Source organism: Leptosomus discolor, chromosome 1, assembly GCF_034619465.1.
Source record: "Leptosomus discolor isolate bLepDis1 chromosome 1, bLepDis1.hap2, whole genome shotgun sequence".
Taxonomy (NCBI): domain Eukaryota; kingdom Metazoa; phylum Chordata; class Aves; order Leptosomiformes; family Leptosomidae; genus Leptosomus; species Leptosomus discolor.
Window position 1 is genome coordinate 215,297,267 of NC_141391.1, and position 19,554 is coordinate 215,316,820.

General features: G+C 46.3%; 1 long non-coding RNA gene across 3 annotated transcripts in view; it reads right to left on the reverse strand.

Moving 5' to 3' along the window:
* Positions 1–18,959, reverse strand: part of LOC147416398 (uncharacterized) — a 111,753-nt gene extending 92,794 nt beyond the window's left edge. For all 3 annotated transcript variants that reach the window (XR_015184137.1, XR_015184140.1, XR_015184145.1), the window contains exon 1: positions 18,877–18,959. This is a non-coding gene — a long non-coding RNA (uncharacterized LOC147416398). The remainder of the gene's footprint in view (positions 1–18,876) is intronic.
* Positions 18,960–19,554: the final 595 nt, after the last annotated feature.

Here is a 19,554-nt window from a genome sequence, read left to right on the forward strand (position 1 = left end):
AATAAAGTATCTTCATTAACACATTACTACAACCTTTCAACACATCATTTTCTAGTACCAAACCAGTTCATATGAAAAGGTAAACAATTAGTGCCTTAATATCATGGTCTATGTGTCCTCCTAGTGATAACTATCCGAAACTGCAGTGACATGCTGTTTAAGAGCTCCTGTTCTTTGTTGATTTACTTCATTTTACTCTTACGGAGGGAAATTGCAGCTGACAAGCCATAACTGCTAGCCTTTTCTCACGTAAATAAAGTCTCCACAAGCTCAACGCCAGGTATGCAGTTGGGAATATAACGAGGATGTAAAGACAGCCGGTAACTATTGCACACAAAACATAAAAGCAATGAAGCAATGTACTGTTTCGGAAGAGCATCCAAAGGCTAAATAGCATTTTGCAAAGTACTTCAAGGCTTTGGTTTTTAAGCCACATAGAAAACGAAGAGATTTCAACACAATTTTCAACCAGGTCTATGTGTCGAAGTTTCACCCAGAGATGAGGTATTTTAAATATGAATAAACATGCAGTGTTTTTTCAACACGATAATTATTAAGATGCGTGAGCTTCAACCCCAAGTCCATTTCTACAAAGCAGCTGTACTACAACTCTGTAGCCTAAAGGCTTCAGGTCACTTAATCTAAACCATTTTCTTTCAGATTATTGCATTTCATTGCCATGCTCCTTCGGAAGAACTTTACCTGATTTTTTTTTACCTGTCAGTGACTAGCCTGTGCACCAGACAGAGGACTGGTGAAAACGGATTCAACGAGATATTCCTAGATTATCCCAGGTGAACAACAATACCGGGCTACAGCGGAATGCAAAAACCATCGAGGGCTCTACCAGACTGAACTGGAAGGGAAGTCCACCTGGATCTCACATCCGACCATCAGCACGACTTTTCGGCAGAAGTACCTCCCTTAAGTACTGTCTTAACATCAACAATTCTTACCACCACACTAAAGGCAACGCAACACTGCATTCTCCCCAAGACCCGTGATAAAAGTACATACACAGAGAGCTGTGATTACGTGTACCACGTAGAGCCACGACAAGCTCCTCAGTCACCTCTGAACGAGAGGCTCAGATGCCAGAAGCAGAGTGTTCAATCGAACCCATCAGCTCAAGACCCTCAGACACGCACTACGAACATCAGCAAAAAGGGGTATCAAGTCCCAAAGCTGCCAGTGCTTTAAAGCTGTAACTGGTATCAGCTCCTGGTGTTTCAGAACCAAGGGATCAAAGCACACCTAGTTAAAACAAAATCACACAGTGATAGTCATGGCAACGCAGCAATTGCATGATGATACTGGGACAAGTACACGAATGCCTCGTATTAAGAGATACGAACTGAAGCTGCTATTGTAAAGTTAGAGCCTGATCCCAAACAAAAGCACACTCCCCCAGATCCCCGTACCTTTAGTACACAGTCTGTTTTCAGATGCACAAGAAGAAACAATTTTTTAACTAATAAACCCCAGAAGTAAGATCACACTGATGAGGATGTTGGTTCCACAACCACAGGTTTGAAACCTGGACAAGAAAATGAAGGGGGGGGGGGGGAAATTATCAACAGAACAGTGAACACGGGCCTCTCAAGTAAGTTTAAAACCTGTTTTCTTCACACAGAGGTTACAAAAGCCACAAAGCTCAGGCCTGAACTGCAGTTTTGGCAGTCTGCAGACCAGCGGCTGTAGGAGCAGAAGAGGTTTGACAGAGGTAAGGGTTATGATAGACAGGCTATTGACAAAGGCTAATTACCAATAAAATTACCATGGAAATTTATAGGAATGTTGCCAACTATAGGTTAACAGGCAACGTGTCTTTCTGGAGATAGCATGAGTTTACAGCTATCACAGAACAGCATGCCGAGCAGCTAAAACCACACTACCATAAAACTGTACATTTAAGAACTATTCATATTTTTAAGGATTTCCCACTGCTGTTATTTCTGTGAAGTCTAGCAAGTTACAATCTATTTTCCACGATCGTCAAGCAAAATAACTTGATTTGAACTCAACAAGTCTATGATTAACCCCAAAAATTCATGTTTATCTTCCATCTTCAAACAGACACATGATGTTCTAACACTCATTTTCACAGCAGAAGCTACGTATGTTCACATATGGCAAAACTTCAGACAATTTCTAACTGACAGCACTCCTTTACAAAGCTCTCTAGGTAGTCTCTACTCTGCTAGCCGAGGTATTAGCTGTAACTATTTTTTTTGCCAATTAATACAAAAAAAAGGCCAGAAACATGACCCACACATTTTAGGATTACACTGTTATTTAAATAACACATATATTTAATTAGTTCATCCAACTTTTTTTTTTTAAAAAAAAAAAAAAACAACAAAACACAACAAACACGTAACTCTTCAATTACCTTAGAATTCTAATTTTTCCTTCAGATGCGCTCTTCATCCTGCCTGGTTCCCACTCACACCGACCTGCCGCAGTTTAATTAATTTATATTGCTCTACTATGACTATTCCCACATCTTAAAGAACGCATTTTCGGTTGAAATGAGCTCTTTTATAATATAATGTTATACAACCCAGAAACATGTTCTGTGTTAATCAAATGAGTAATAAAGTGTGGCTGCTTGCTTCCTTTTTCACACAAGAAAGACACTTGTTTCTTTTCACTGCCAAATGCTTGATGTCTTACCAAATTTGATGGCTACTTCTACAACCTCCGAGTTCAGAAGCCACCAACCCCACAAGAACCTCATGTTCAAAACCTGAGAAACTAATTTTAGCCGGCATTGTAAGAAACTAATTGCCTTTTAAGTACCTGGAACTCCACAGGAAAACGAGAACACAAAATAGTTCTGCTGATGCTGGTTTTACCTCGTTATTTTAAACATAATCAGATCATTTGTCAATGTATGACTCAGTTTACTAAAGCTCAACACTGTCAATACTTCCTACGTGTCGGACTCTGTTTCAGTGGTTTCCATGCTACCACCAACTGCACCGGGGTTCGTGAACCGTATTTCTCTGCGGCACCTTCTCCAATACAGCTCGTGCCCTCTGCAGCGTTACCCTCCATCCCGAGGTATCGCTACGCTGCAGCGGTACATAAGCTCTGGAGTAGAAACAAAAGTAAAGGTGGACAGTCAGAAGCAAGAGGAAAGAAAACAAAAACACAGCTGAGTTTTTCTAAGAAATACATTTTTAGATTTACCATGTAAAACAAGGGTTTCAGGAAGTGGCTCATACCGGAAGCCAATGACCTCACAGCTTCTTATAAATACCACACAATTACAAAATGAAAGCGAGCAATATTTCTCGCTACCACTTTCTTTTAACGTTCACGTTAGCTATTAACGCAACGCTTCCCAGTTGCGAAAGTCGAACCGTAGACAAAAGGAATAGGGTTTTTACAGGTTTCAAATACCCATCGGTGTAACACTTGTGCCATCCCAAGCAGTGAAACACCATTAAACCTCTGTGGGATTGTAACCCTTCAACGACTTTTTGTTTTGGTTTGTTTTTTTTTTCCAATTTTGAATCTGAAGTCTATCGTGCAAAGCCCTAACAAGCAGATCATTAGTTACCCCTCACGTCTAAGCCAACCACCAAAAAACCTCATATTCTCTAACAGCTCTCCCCACCCCCTTCCTTCCATTTCCACAACTACTTGTCACTACTTCTTGTCCATCTAGTCCCCAACATTACAACTCTTCTTACAAAACATTTCTCTTGTACAGCTTAAACAAGATTTCTCTATGTAGATTCCCTATCAAGCACCTTAGCAAAGACCGGGGAAATACTGGCCTCTGAAAAAACAGGTCTTGCCAGAGAATGTGTCAGGTCAGTCTAGCATAATTTACTTTTGATAAGTTAATTATATTTTATTTTCTTTATCATTATGTACTCAATGTCTGACTGTCTTCTAAGATTTCAGAAGTCCACCGAAGCCATAGTAAGAGTACAAATCTGTCCCAGTCTTTTTTGGAGCTTATCAGTTCACCCAGATAAAGTGATTTAGCTAAAGTGCTGTAGCATCACTCACTTTTACATCTGCCTCAGTTTCTAAACCATCAGGTCCATTAATCATCCTGCCTTTTCCCCACATCCTTACAAAAGACCAAACCAAATGTTAAAATGCTGTCACCTGCAATGACAGCTCTGCTTCCCCATTCTATTTCTTATTTGAGTGACTAAAGAACCTTTTAATATTTCTCATGGTTTGACATGTTTTAATGTGGCTTGCAGGTTCTGTTTATTTTCTCATCTTTTAAAGTCTGCTCAGTCCTTTCTCCATTCTTTGCACTGTTGTTTCTTTAATGTTCCTATGCAAACATATGGATCTGAAGCCCTTGCTATTTCTACACAACTAATACAAAAATCTAACCACTCTTCTATCAGGTTTTACACCACTGATGGAAAGAAATTCCTGTCTCTATGCTGCGGGTTCTCTGCCTGGTTTACCTCACTGAGTTCATTAGCTCCAAGTGAGCCGAAATGCCTTCAGGAAGAACTGGATCTGATCACCTGCTTTTTCTAAATCCATCAATATATTCTGGGACATGTTTTACATCTTAATAAAAGAGAACACACAAGAATTCAACTTTTTTCAATACATGGACTGCACTAAGACCTCCTCGTGTAACTATTCACGGTCTTTGCTGATGGATAAGTATAAATGCTTAGAATTACAAATTTACCAGTTAGGTTTGGGGATTAGTTTTGGTGGGGTTTTTCCTGGCTTTGGTTGATGGTTTTTGATAAAACTGAGTCAGGAAAGAAGAACCAGGATACTGCACAAAAAGAACTGGATCACCGCATAGACTTGAATAACAACGGTAAGATGAATTTCAACAGCAGAAGATGCACAGTCATACACCTGGGTATAACACACACTCCCACCCCATCAACAGCTCCTTAATTTGGAAACTACAAAGGAGGAAAAAGCCTGGCCCATTACAGACTGACCGTGAGTCACCGGAGTGCCATACCTGTGAAATAAAGCAATTGTGACCCCAATTTATGGCTACCTGCAAATTTAATCTAGTTATGGTGTGCCCTGTTTAAGAAAGATGCATTCAGACTCCAGCAGGAAAAGAAAGGCACCCTTAGGCAGCAGCAGTGACCACAGGTGCCAACCTCTACCTTACAACTGAGAGTTCAGTGCTTGCCAGAACACACGGACCTGGTCCACTTCACTGGGAGTTAAAAAAAAAAAAAAAAAGGGGGGGGGGGCATTGTCTGATCACTAGTAGGGGTCTTAGACCAAGGATCATGATTTTTCAGCTGAGACCAGTGACAGCAGCCAAAGGAATCACTCTAGACCACGAGTAGAAAAGAGCAAAAGAGGAGCACTGGTATAAATGGAGAGAAAGTGGTTGCTTGTTCCTGCTGCCTCCCAGCAACGATGGACGCCTGCCTGCACGAGCTCCTGCTTTGCTGTTCTCTGCTCCACCAGTGGTTTATGTTAAACTGTTCCACTGCAGGAATCAGCCGAACGAAGCAAAGAGAAGAAGCACCTGCAGCCTCCACACTGGTCTCAGCTGGGAAACGACACAACGGCACCAGTTCCAAAATGAAAGGCAGGACCATGAAGTTTCTGAGGCAGGAAATGGAGGACGATTCAAGCAGTCATTTCACAGTCTCAGCTGCCGAGCAGCAGCTAACAACGGCAAGATGATTAAGAATAGTTTCTCAAACCATGTTTCTGCTTTGATGAACGATTCCAATTCCACTAAACATCAAAGCCCAGCACAGCAAGCTAACTCACCACAGACTTCAGATGTTCTGGAGGATATTAAAAGATGCTAAGGGACATTGTGTCCCAGGCTGTTTTAACAGTGTGGGCAGCAAGCAAACCAAGGTGCAAATCCAGCTCTGATCTGAGCCAAGTACGCAGAGAGGCAGAGTTTAGGATGGTCAGAAAAATGGAAAAATCAATACCATGAACGCAGCCTAGAAGTTTTGCTTGCTTACCTGACTGAAGAGGTAGTAAGTGATGCAATTCCTAGTCATAACAGCGTTAGAGGAATAAACATGAGCAAAGAGATCCACATAAAGCAAAACCTGCAATTATCATTTTTAAAGTGCATATGAAATGGCCCTTCAAAAATGTTACACTTTCAAGACCCTGGATGCTCTGACTGTTAGAATCTTTCTTTTAACTCTAATATTGGAAGTAAAAAAACCTCTCCTTAAGATAGAGTTTGATTATTTCAAAGTACAACTTACACAGCAATTATACAACATCAGGCCTCCTGTACCAAGTGACAAGACCGAGAAACCTGGGAAGCCATTTCCAGTTCAATATTCTTACCAGAAGTTACCACTAAGTCTGCAGTAGTATTACAAACACCATCAGCAGTACTTCGGACCAGGAAACCAAGGTAAGAAAGCAGAATTATCAAATCCTGAAGAAATAATGAACAAAACTGACCCCATCGCAAGTTCTGCTATCTAAAAATGACCCCTTCAGCAACAAAGCAATGGACATGAACCGCAGTGCTATCCTTCAGAAAGTATGTCACATCTTCTCCCAAACAAAACCAGGTATTCTAGTTTTACAATTCTGAAGAAATGTTTTCCAGAAAACAACGTACTTAATGCAAGAAGAAAAGGAAACGATCACTACCCATGAATGCAATATCTTAGTGAGAACAAGCATGCAAGGACAATTCTTCACGATTTTTTTTTCAAGCTACATGGAGTCTGAATTATCGGTAATAACATCTGCTATGGTAGTTCACTTGTTATTTCTTCAGACTAAGTACAGACCACTGCTCCTGAGCAGGTCAGAGCACCTCCCCAAACACATTATAAGCAACACTTAGACACCTAAAGTAAGTTTTAAGATTCACACATGCAGTAGGGCAATGTAACCCCACTGAAATCCTAATTTAAACTAATGCAAAAGTAGTAAGAGGACTTGTAATTTTACAGGCACACAGCCTAAAAGATTTATTTAGAAGCTAGCAGTCCTGGAGGCATTTCTGCACTGGTAGTAAGTCAAACCTGAATGGCCCTAATCATGATAATTAAAGAGCAGAACAAATCCTTTAAGAGAAAATAACTGTAGCTACAAATGCATGGTAATGAGTCATGTAAAAAGAAAAACAAAATATTTCCAGTATGAGAGCCAGATGACTGCTGGACCACATCAGTTTATGGTAAAACACAAGAACAGATTTTTAAACATTTGAAGATAAGCTCTTCAAAAGCCAGCATTATCCTAGGCCAACACATTAATCTAGTGGTAGCACAACGACATATCCTACCATAAAATCTAAATTCAAAATTCCCGCTTTATTCCCGAACTAACTTCTGCACCAGAGCTTCAGGCACTTGACATCTCTGAAGTCAATTCTGCAGGAGACGACTTGTGACTCCATCAATTCAATAGTTCTTTCAGGAAAAGACACCAACCCTTCTGTACTTACACAATCAGGTCAAACACAGGCTCTTGTAAGAAAGGGCTGTAAACAAGTCATCAGGAAGCATGGCCAGTCGTTAGGATTATGGAAGATCCATGCAGAAATTCCTCATGTAGGAATCTTCCGCTGTCTTCCCTGCCCAAGGAGTAGGTAATATAAAGTGCATATAAAATTCAACTGATCAGCCTCTTAGGCTAGCAGAAGTGCCCAACAGTGTATGTACTAGGAACACGAACTATTGATAACCTGATGAAATACAGGAAAGTTATACAAACCGTTCAGATTTGATTCTTGTGTCCAGAGGAAACATTTTTGTTTAACTCTTTACATTAAGCTTTGCTAAAAGAGAACCTCACCTATTCTGATCTCCTGCTGGTCATCTGTCTCTTCTTCAGTCTCTGATATTTAACCTCACCTAGTCCAGTTTTCTGGGCTTCTAAGGCTTGCAGTCCTCTTTCAGGAACTGCTGCCCACAGACAGCACTCCACTCACTCCCTGCCTCCTCACCACCTCCTGTGGTGATGCTCAGCCACATACACCAAACACCTCAGTAAGGCAAGCTGACCGTGGATGTACCTCAGGACACTTCGAGCCAGCCCCTTCCCTCTGCAGTGCCGGGCAATCCCAGCCCCTGCTGCCTGGGCTGTTCGGAGACTCCTTCTCTGCAGTCCCAAGCTCTGTTATTTACAAGACTCAGAGGAGATGAAGAACTCAGCAGCACAGTTGTAAATACAAACAACTCAAATCCTGAGCTATCAGTGAAGCTGGTCAACATAATGTAATACTTAAATATGCTCTCACAAACCACAGGAGGGTTTCAGCAGTAGATGGTACTATTAATATAAATATTATTTAACAGAACCCTTGAGAGGCACAGAACGTAGAAGTAGAGGGGTCAGCTGAGTACCGATCAGCTGAAAAAACCACATCTTTACGATCTTCATCCATTTTAAACTGAAATAATGCTAGCAGAAAAAAATCAGATTCCAAAGCCATTCTGCACAAGATGCTGCTACCAAGTCAGTCTTAAAAGCAAGTAGCCCAAGAACCTCCATCCATCTAGTACGCACAGTGGAGGTGCCAGGGAAACAAACACCTTATAACCACAGGACATGAAGTCACTTACTGACAGGCCCCAGCCTACAGAAAGAACAGGCATGACTTTCCCATTCCTCACTCAAGATATTTTTAAGTTATCAAACATAGAGCTGCAATCTGCAGGAGGATTAGCTTAAACACTACTAAGAGCAGCATTCATCTGCATGCTTTGAATATCTGGTGGCAGTGAGGGGCAGAAGAGTATAAAACATACATTATGACTGAAATCCAAGGGTCTGACCACGGCTAAGCTTTGTAAAACAGAACAGGAAACCATGTAAGGCCCGCTACTCACGGAGGACCTACCTATTGCTGCCCTTCCTTGCTTGAATTTCTACTCTCTTGTAGATTCTTTCTTTAAATTTCCAGAACCACCAAACCACCGAGATAACCTGGCATTCAGCCGATAGGCAAAGTCTCCTTTCGCTGCAGGGAAGGCAGAACAACAACTGAAGAAAACAGAGGAATCATGAATGCCACCTGCAGGAAGAGGATGGACTTATTCACCCCTATTTTTGTTTCCTGCAAGGCAGCAGCAGACTGACGACAAGACCTAGTACGAATACCGATAGCAGGCACAACCATGAAGGAACATTTCAAAAATGGGATAAATGGAAAAGTCCTGAAGTGAAAAGAATCACTGCAACCTCCTTCAAAACCTTTATGCATTTCTGCCCACATTACTAAAAAGAACAATGAACAGTTAACAACAGTAGTTAGGGTCTTTGTAAAGATTTACAGATCAAATATGGAAATTAAATAAGCTGAGCAGAGTTTACCCAGGATAAACTTTGCAGGCCAGAAGAGATGCCAGTTTATATGGTAACATTAGAGGTATACAATAATTAATGTTGACACAGCTACTGACGAGATAGCATCTGAAAGTCTCAGAGATGACTTCCAGTTTTAATCTAGCCAGAAAGATTTTTCTGAAGTAGCAGAATAAGAAAAAAGTAAAAGTTACAGCCCTTGTCTGTGAGAAATTGTATGCACATCATCACAAACCTGTTCTTCAAAGCAGACCTCATATACTTTGGGTAAATACAATTTTTTTTCATAGCAACTGACCTTGTAAGAAACTGCCAGAAGATGCATTACTACTTTATCAGCCCATCACACATGCAACAGAATTAAAGCTGTTCATGACAATAGGAGTAATTTCAAAGGAAAACACCAATGTAAGGGATAAATACAACCAGATATAACCTACAGAGACTATGACCAGGATAACACTAGACAAGACAAATAATATTTACCTGATCTAGTAACTAGGAGAATAATCTTACATAAACCTTCTAAAAAGTAACTTCACCCACAGGAACACGAAGTTTGCTTTACAGGAAAAGACTAGAAGCGCTTGGTTTTTAAACCAGTGGTCTTTAAACTACAGGGGCATGCAATACATCCTGAAAAGGGGGAAGGGCATGAAAAAGTTAACAACTGCTGGTTTAGAACAAAATAAGGGCTATAAACGAACGTAACTGCCATCTGCAGATGCAGCGTGTGCAGGACACATGGGAGAGGGAACAGGCATTTCCACTGAAGAACACATTCATTTGTTGTACAAATAGTAAGCTGGCTGTGAACTACATTTGCGCTAAAACTGAAAAGTAGATTTCTAAAAATCAGTGAAATCAGACAGTGGGACAGCCTTTTGAGAGGAGCGATGCAGGTTTCAATTTGGAGCCTGAATATCATTGCAGGAATCACACTGCACATTTACTTGCAGCAGTGGAGGACTAGATCCTGCCACCCAGGCTGCCCCATGAGAATCTATTTTCCATACTTCTGCAACTGAAAGAGTGCTCTAAAAAATGTTTCTCTCCCATCACAACGCTAGGGGCCTGGGTTAACCTATCAAACACCTCTACCAGCTTTTTTTCCCCCTGCTATATTACGCAATTTTGATCTCCAGTACAAATTATTGCTCCTTACAGGTGTCACTCATTCATTACTGAAGAAATACTGCTTTTGAGTAATTCAGCTTTACTCACTAACATCTCAGTTCACAGTTCGTGGGTACTTCTCCGTGGTCACCATCTCTGACTTGTTTCCCCTCCAATATTCAGGAAGGACTTCCTCATGAATCTCAGCAAATCCATTACCAAGAAGGACTGGGAGAAGAGAGGTTCCCACTGAGCTCCCACTGCAGTAACGTAGCTGAACGCTGCCCTTGTCAACTCCCTTTAACCACACCACCAGTGATATATGAAAACTGCAGTTTCTTGAAAACCAAAAGGCAGGCATTTTCCTAAACCACAAAGAAAACAAACCTAAAACAAACCCAAAACAATCTAAAGCAAAAAAACAACACGGAACGCCCAAACAGTTGTGCTACGCTACAGGCTTATCAAAACAGCAGATACATTCGGTGTTAGTGAAACCACATATATATCAAGCTGGTCCAGCCTCATTCCTGTTCCATAGTGCGTGAACGCCACTCAAGTTTAAGTGTCTCTTACATTCAATATACTCATTTCTAGGTCAATATTGTTCTACATGTATCTCTGGATTACCAAAAACTGACAGGGCCAACAATCCAAAGATTAAAGCCCGTTTATTTCCCATTTTATAGGAAGGCTGCACAATTCTCCATTGAAGATAGCAGAATTAGTTGTGGCTCCAGGACAGTCATTTCTGGAGAAGTAGCAGGTCCCACAAGGCTGGATCCACCATTTGGCTGTCTGCACAAAAAGTTCCAGGCTTCACTGAACAGACGCCCGTGGACACGGACAAGAAGGGAAGAGGAGGAATCAGGCGATCTGGCTCGAAGAGGACCCACTGCCACAGCTCTAGAAGAAAGCCCGTATCTTCGAACTCGAGCCGACAAGGCAGCTGGAGGGACAAGCGAGGAAGGGAACGGGGTCCAAGAGCCCACACGGCAGTTTCTGGTGGCGGTGGCAGCTCGGGCCCACCGCCCCGCGCTGCGGATGGCCTCCGGCAGAGGGCAACGGCACCGCACAGCCCTCTGCCCGGCTCGGCAGCCTCTTCCGAACCAGCCGCCGCCTCCTCCTCCTCCTCCTCCCCCGCCGCCACCGAACATCGCCGACATCTGCCTCGGCACACAAGCGGTAGGTCAGACGGCGGGATTCCAGCGCTGCCCCTCCGTTCAGGCTCTTCTCCTCACGTACGTGTTCTCTACACACACGTCTCAGCAAGAAAAAAGAAAATAATCTATTGCTTTTTACAGATTTGGAATCCTGTTCTCTATCAATAGGATAAATGTAATCCTGATTGCTCCAGGACCCCGGGGCACTGCCGTGCAGTCTCAGAAATTAGAATATAAAGACCTCCGAGAACTCGGATGACAACAGCAGATGTTGACAGATTAACATTCGAAGTTATGTTAACAAAAAAAAAAAAAAAAAAAAGAAAAAAAAAAAAAGGAGGGGACGACGACAGTAAAAACGCCAGACTGCAGAACTCGGAATGATACAGCAACTACACCTTGTTAAAAGCATTAGCAGTGCTTTCAGTTTGCAAGACACATCCAGACAATAGCCAGAAACCTCCCTTTTTCTCCTCCTGCTGAAAGTAAACACCGCGGCTAGATGCATCCTCTCCCTCCCAGGAGAGTTCACAGCTGCTGGGTAGAGCAAGACATCTCCCAAGTTCCAATAATCAAACACAAAGATACGTTCAGCTTCAGACACGTCTCTTCTGGGTGAGCTACCACCAACCACCCCGTACGAGGCCACTGGGAAATACCTCACTTTGCCGATGTAAACAGATAAAGCCAAGCAAACCCTTGTTTTCTTTCTGAATAGGCTAAAATTTGAACATCAGTTTGACTCTATCTTATTTCCTCTGCACACGGTGATTTAAGAAGCTGGTATCTGCCTTCCTTTTACAACTCTTATTTCTGCAGAAGCTCCTACAGTAGCTACTACAGTCACACTAAAATTCAGTAACCTGAACATAACAGGTATTACTCAAAATATAGGTATAAAATTCAGTAATCTGAACATAATACAGGTATCATTCAAAACAGCACATTCTCTGGGTACCGCATGCACAATGTTACCAAATGAATACAAAAAATCATCCTTCTTTTCTGAGCATGCATATGCTACCAAAATTATACCCCATGACAGCACGGACAAAAAAGAATTAGCCCAGCTTCAGGGTATATTTTCCAGAGAGATCCAAATTCACTCCATCTGTACTGGGAGAAGTTCTGCGGACGATGTTCAACCCAAGCTAACAAGCACCACAAAAAAAAATCGGGATTATTCCAGGCTCAGCACTACAGTAGCTGCACTCAAATCGCTGCATTTTGGTGTAGCATACAGGCGAGTCAGCATGTTCCTGTATGCAAAGAGGGAGGGGCAGAAATACCTAAACTTTGTATAGCAGAGCATGACGCTTGCCAGGTTTCCCTCTCCCCATTCTGCTCGCCACATCTTCCCACCCAAAGAACGAACTGCTGCTTCTGACCATTTGTGACATGGCACAAAGACCAAAAAAAAAAATAAATAAAAAGAACCACCTTGCTCTCACAAGCATGCTGACTTCACAAGTTTTCTGTTAAAATGAAACCACAGTGCAGCATTCTTTACACGCAAGCACATCATGGGTATGGTTGCAAGACAGTAAGAATTTGAAATACAGGAGAGAAAAACAAATATGACTGCTTTAGCATCTTTCTATTTACCAACTCTGCCTGCTTCCTACGTAATTGCACAGTTTCTGTTCTTCAACAGGACCTGCTCCTGAAACAAGACTTACTTTGAGAGGAATGTTTGTAAAATCATGGTGCTACAAAAGCCCTTTAAATCATTTGTTCCTCAATTTCTTTTGTTTATACTTCAGTAATAAATTTCTAGCCTAGCAAGAACAGGAAAAAAACCCTCATCAGCAGCAGTGCCTCATTAATGCTTCACAATGCAATAGTAATTATGAAAAAATAATTCTCAATTCACTGAAATTCTGCTTACCAATTCAGGAGCAGTACCATCTCCCCTCATCCACAAAACTTTAGACGAGAGTCCATAAAATAAACCATTGTTAATAATAAAACTGTGACGTCCATATTGATTAAAAGTATTGAAAACAAGCATATTATTACAATTAGCTTTTTATTGTCCTGCCAAATACATCACTTCTTATATAAGAAGCTTATAAAACATTTTCAGCTTGACTGCTTTACTACCATAATTAATGTTTTTGCTGTATAGATGTCAGTCTCTCAGAGATCTCCAAACTTACGTCTGTGGAGAAGCACAACACTGGGGATATTTAATGCATTCCTTCTAAAGCTCAAGGTAGCTCACAAAAATTAATGAATAAGGACCCTCTGCAAGCATTAAGTGCCCAGATCTAGAGAAGGATGAAATCTGTGACCTTGGTGAGGGTAAAACTCAAAACAAACAACTCCGACTGCCAGCCTTGCTGTTCGACACCAATGCTGTACCTGCTGGCTGAGGCACAGGATCCTGACGGACTGAAACAGGATGGTGGGGTTTGTACTGCGCTGTCATGAAACCCAAAGCCGAAAGAACAATACTGTTTATGCTGAAATTCGTGACAAACAGTTGCAGTCCCATTAATTCCCTCTCCAATCATTCAGAAAGCCACGAGTCAGGATCCAAAATTATTGTCAAGCTGACTTGAAAGAACTGCTGGGGAGAGATTATCTTTTTTTCATTTTCTACCTCAGCATTCATATTTGTGAGCCCTCTTACCCTTTACGTTACGGCATTTTCAAGCTCCTATTCTGGTGGTACCAATAATTCCAGAAGCAAGATGTTTATGGAAAAACACCGTGCAAATATGGCATCATCAACTTTCAGCCAGTCATACTATACACGACAGGACAAAAAACATGACTCCATGTTTTCATTTTTAAAAATAAAAGAAATCTAGTAAATATGTGATTACAGTCATTAAAAAAAAAATGTAGCCTGAGTTAAAGGGATGCTCTTAATTTTAACCATGTAATAGGCTACGAGTAGCATAAACAAACACAATTTAAAAAATAAGTTCACAATTTCCCTTTTTCTTAAAACAGGAAAAAAGGTTTCACTACTTCCTAACGCAAAACCAGTATGAACACTAGTTTAGATATTTCCTTTTCAGATGCTTTTTAAGTACTTACGAGGGGTAAAATACCGACCTTTTTGCCACTGAAATTTGACAAGGCATTATATCCTAAAATAAAACTCTGAGTACCTCTTTAAGAGATAATCGGTATTGTTTACATAAAAGTGCAGAGAACTGGCACAACACCTATTCTTCACAGCCCTTTTTTCATATACATTGTGCTCATCCCCAAAACAGCTCTGTAGAACACAGAATTCAGCACACATCGTGCCTCGTCATGATCTGACGGCAATTGAAGAGAAGGTGAACCACGTTACAAAATGAAGTATTTGTTCCTCTAGCCGTCTGAGAAGATTAATGATCTTAGTTATATTAAAGAGAAACGGGATACGGGATCCAAAGGGCTCATTTTACCTTAACTGCATCTCACCAACAAAAATAGAGAAAGCAATTTCCTGGTGCATCAATTCCATCAGCAATTCCACGTACACTCCAAAATCAGAGGCGCTGGCACACCCCGTTACTGCGCACCTCCTGGTATTCACAAATCTCTTAACAAACCAACTGCTCTCTTAATTTCCTATTTTAAGGTAGGGGCATCGTTGCATTTCCCCCCCCCCCCCAAAAAATACACAGATATGCAGATATGCCCGTACAAACCAAGTATACCACCCGGGCTGAATAAACATATTTCTGTAGGGAACAGCATTTCAAGTGACTCCTGTAACCAACACAAAACATCAGCTCCCCACAGCATACGCCGAGCACAGCCGATTACCACCCCACGCCTTTCACCATCACAGTGGCCCTCACTCATTTCAGAGCCATTAGGCTTCTTGTTATGTTACGGCCATATTCCCTCCTCATCAACATCAGTCATCTGGAAACTCTTCATCATTTCATATGCAAAAAAATTGTACTGATAAAGTTAGGATGGAAGAGAAGTGAAAGTACACGAAGCTTCATAAACTGTCCCCCATCCATCTACTGGACTAGATCAGCACAAAACTGCAAACCTTATCTTTCTATCCTTCTCACGTTCCGTACCTATAGGGCATTAAAATCCTGCTACTACTAATAGAAGACTCCTTTCTAGTGCAACTCCAAAGCAGCTTTCAGCTGTGCACCGTCCTCACCATTAGTTACAAAACTCTTCTTGACCTATTCTCGTTCATCTGCTGTTATTTAACTCTTTAAGGCTATTCGAGAGTCACGATGTTATTAATGGTTATGCAATTCTTAAAAATACACTGAATTTCAAATTTTTAAACAGAAACATACACAACAAAACACCCAGACACAGCTCGTTTTTCCACCCCTCCTCCACTTATTCTGAAGCAAAATCTCGTCAGTGATCTAGAATGGCAGTCCTGCATATTTTTTTTTTTTCCCTGTTTGTCAGCCCCAGAACCTTTAGCAGTGCAAGAACTCTGCATAATGAACATAAGCCTACAGAAAACAGATGTCCACTTCCTCTCTTGCTTCCTACTGACCCTGGTAAGTCATCTGCAGATGGCCGGGGTCCACTGCCTGCAAGCCGAAAGCCACTGATCTAGAACTTGCATATCCTCTTACTGTTTGTTCTGCTATCCGAGAAGTTACACTAAAATGGCGTTACGTTCCTCAACTCCAAACTAACTCGTCTTTCTCCACGTAGCCTATTAACAACCAGAGCTTTCCGTAAAATCCTATTTTCTAGAAACAAAGAATTGTCGAAAACAAACCATGACACCTCTCTGCCACGGATTCGGACGCAGCGCAAGTCCTTCACGCTAAAGACTGCCCAACCTACCTATAAATAGGCTCAAAGCTTCGGGCTCAGGAGACTGATAGCTAAACACGATCCTCACAGCGTTCCCCTGCGTTACCTACATAAAGCGCCATGCCTTAACGACGCCGCGCTGGGCAGAGACGGAGCTACTGCTGTGGCTCACACAGAATAGCACGGAGGGAGGGGAAAGGGAAAAAAAAAAAAAAAAAGGGAAAAGAAAAAAAAAAAAACACACAACACTGGGCATAAACAGCTCTCTTCCGGAGAGACAAACCTCACTCTCCGGAGACCAGAGCCAGCCGCAGCTCGGCTGTCAGGGCTCAGCCACGAACAGCACCGCCAGCCAGGGACAGGCCCTTCAGGGCGTTTAACGGGGCCCCCACGGCCGCTCCCTTCAGCAGCACGGAGGGGCAAGGCCGGCGGGCAACGCCAAGAGGGTCCCGGCCACCTCCCTTCGGGCAGGAGGGCTTCAGGACCCCCAGCCCGGCAGCCAGGCCCGGGCCCCGTCCGATCCCCGCCGACGGACGGGACGGGCCCGGTCCGTATATCCCGCCCCCCCCCCCCCCCCCCCCCCCCGGGCGCCCTCGCCCCGCGGGTCCCGGTAGCGGCGGGCGACGGCTGGGGGCGGCGCGAGGCCCGCCGCGTGACCGCCTGAGCCGGCGGCACGTGGCCCCGACCATAACAAACAGGCGGGTGGGCGGGAGCGGGCCGCGCTCGCGCCCTGCCAAGGGCGGGCGGAGGGAAAAGAGCGGGGGGGGGGGGGGGGGGGGGGGGGGGGGGGAGGAGACGGGGGAGACAGGGGGGAAGGTGAGGAAGGGGGGAAAGGGGGGGGGGGGGGGCGGCCGCCAGCGGCGCGGCGATTGGCCGCCGGGCGCGGTGGGGCGTGGCCGCCGATCCCGCCGCCTTGGTGCAGTGCTGAGGAGGCGCCAGGCGGGGGCCGCTGCCGCGCGTCGAGGGGTCGCGCGCGCTTCCCGCCCTCAGCCGAGGCCGTTCGCCCGAAGACCCCCCCCACCACCACCAACCCCCCCCCTTCCCCCCATAGCCGGCGCCGCGCCCTCACACCCAACCGCGGCCCCCTCGCCCAGCAGCAGCGATAGCTGCACATGCCGCCGCCGCCGCCGCCCCCACCCCACCACCACCACCACCCCGCCCGGAGCTCCGCAGGCCGCCGGCCACCTTCCCTCCCGCAACACCCGAGTTGCGCCACGCAGGAAGCGCCTCTGCCCCGCGATAGCCGTCCCCTCTCCCCGCTCGGCCATCCTTCCTCCTCCCCCCCCCCCCCCCCCGTACCCCGCTTCCCCACCCCGGCAGCGCCTCACCGCTCCCCCTCAGGTCCTCCTTCACCCGGAGACGACCGCTCCAGCGCTCCCCTCGAAGCAAGCGCTTGGCCCGGGGCCCCTCTCTCCTCACGCACCCACCTGTGGGGCGACAGGCCATGCCCTCGGCCGCTCGCCGGCCGGCCCGCTTCGATCAACCAGCGCTCGCTCGCACCGGGCGCGGAGCATGCGGAGGGCTGGGCGGCGGGGAATGGGGGGGGGGGGGAAGTGCTAAATATACCCGCTGCCGGCGGCACCGCCTGTGTCACGGACCCGGGCTGGCGAGCGGCGGCGCGGCCCGGCCCTCCCCGCCCCCCCAACCCCCACCCCCCCCCCTCCCGCGGCCGCATCTTGTTTTCTCCATACGCACTTGAAAATGCGGAGCGGCCCCGGCGTTGGGGGGGGTGGGGTGTATTTGGGGGGGATTGTTGTTATTTTGGCTCGATTCGGGATACCCACGCAGCAAGGAAAACAACACGGCGCAGTCCGTCCTCACCCCCCCCCTCCCCCCCTTCCCCAAAAGCCGCAGCTCGGCTGTCACTTGGCTCCTTCTCCCCACGTCGCGAGAGGCGCGCACACCACCACTGCCCCCCCCGCCATGTCGCGACAGCAACCCGCGCACCTGCCGCACACCGTCCATCGTCCCCGTCCCGTCCCCCCCCCCCACACTTGCCGTCCTCCTACCGGGGGGAGGGGGCGGGGGGGGGCGCACGCCTGCTTCTCCCTCCCCGAGGGGAAGGCGAGCGGCGCCGGCAGCCCCTGCGAAGCGGCCGGGCAAGAGCTCGTCGCTGGCAGCCAGGTGCGTGGGGGCTCCGCGGTGGGGTGGCGGGGGGGCAGAGCGGGAAGGGAAGCGGGCGGTGGGAGCCGGGATGGAGCGAGCCTCCCTCCCGCCCTCCCTTCTCCGCCTTCCCCCCCCCCCCCCAGCACACACACAACACCACCACCACCACCCCCCCCCCCCCCCCGCCGCTTGTGTTTACCTCAAGTTTGAATTTTATCTGCGCAACATGAGCTGGAATGCGGACATGGGAGGGCGGGAGGGTGCGCACACGCCCGCCGCTCCGCGGGGACACGCGGCGCCCCCGGCTCCCCCCCAAACACACCCCGCACACCCCCCCGCACCCCTCAACAAGCCACCGCCGCCGCGCAAACATGGCGCGACCGACCGCCCCGCCGGTACCCCCGCGCCCCCCGGGCGGGCTGTCAGCCCCCGGCCCCGAGTCCCGCCGGTAACTTACCTCCGAGAGCAGCTGCGGCTCCACCGGTTCTCCTCCTCCTCCCCTCCCCGGGGGAGGCTGCCACACGCAGCCCCATCGGCGGGGTTCAGCCACATCTGCCGCGCTCCCGGGCGCCGAGACAGGTGCAGGCGCGGCGGGCGGCGCGGAGCGACGGGCGGACCGGGGGCTGGGACCGGGGCAGGGCGGGCCGGGGCGGGGGGCACCGCTGCCCCGCCACCGCCTCCCAGCCGCCCCGGGCTCCCCTAATGCTTCCCTCCCCACAATGTTGTTTCATTATATCATGTCCATCATGTGACACCCGGAGGCCTCTCTATGGAAACTTAAAGGGGACTTTCACGTGACGACGACGCCGACACCACCGGACCCACCGGTACCCCCGGTCTCCCCCGGGGGACTACGAACCCCGCTGCCACCCTCCGCAGCCCCCGCTGCCCTCCCCCGGGAAGGGGGGCTGCCCTCTTCGCACCTACTGCCCGCCGTTTTGCGAGTTTTGCAAGTCGCTGCAGCTTGTTTGTTCTGTTATTATTATTAATTCGGGTTGGTTCGGGTTAGTTTGTTTCGCTTTTTTTTTTTTTTTTTTTTTTTTTTTTGTTTTGTTTTTGGGTTGGTTTTTTTCCCCCTCTTTGCACAGCCTGTGCTGCCGATCGCTAAGGGAACGGACGGCTCCGCACCGGCCAG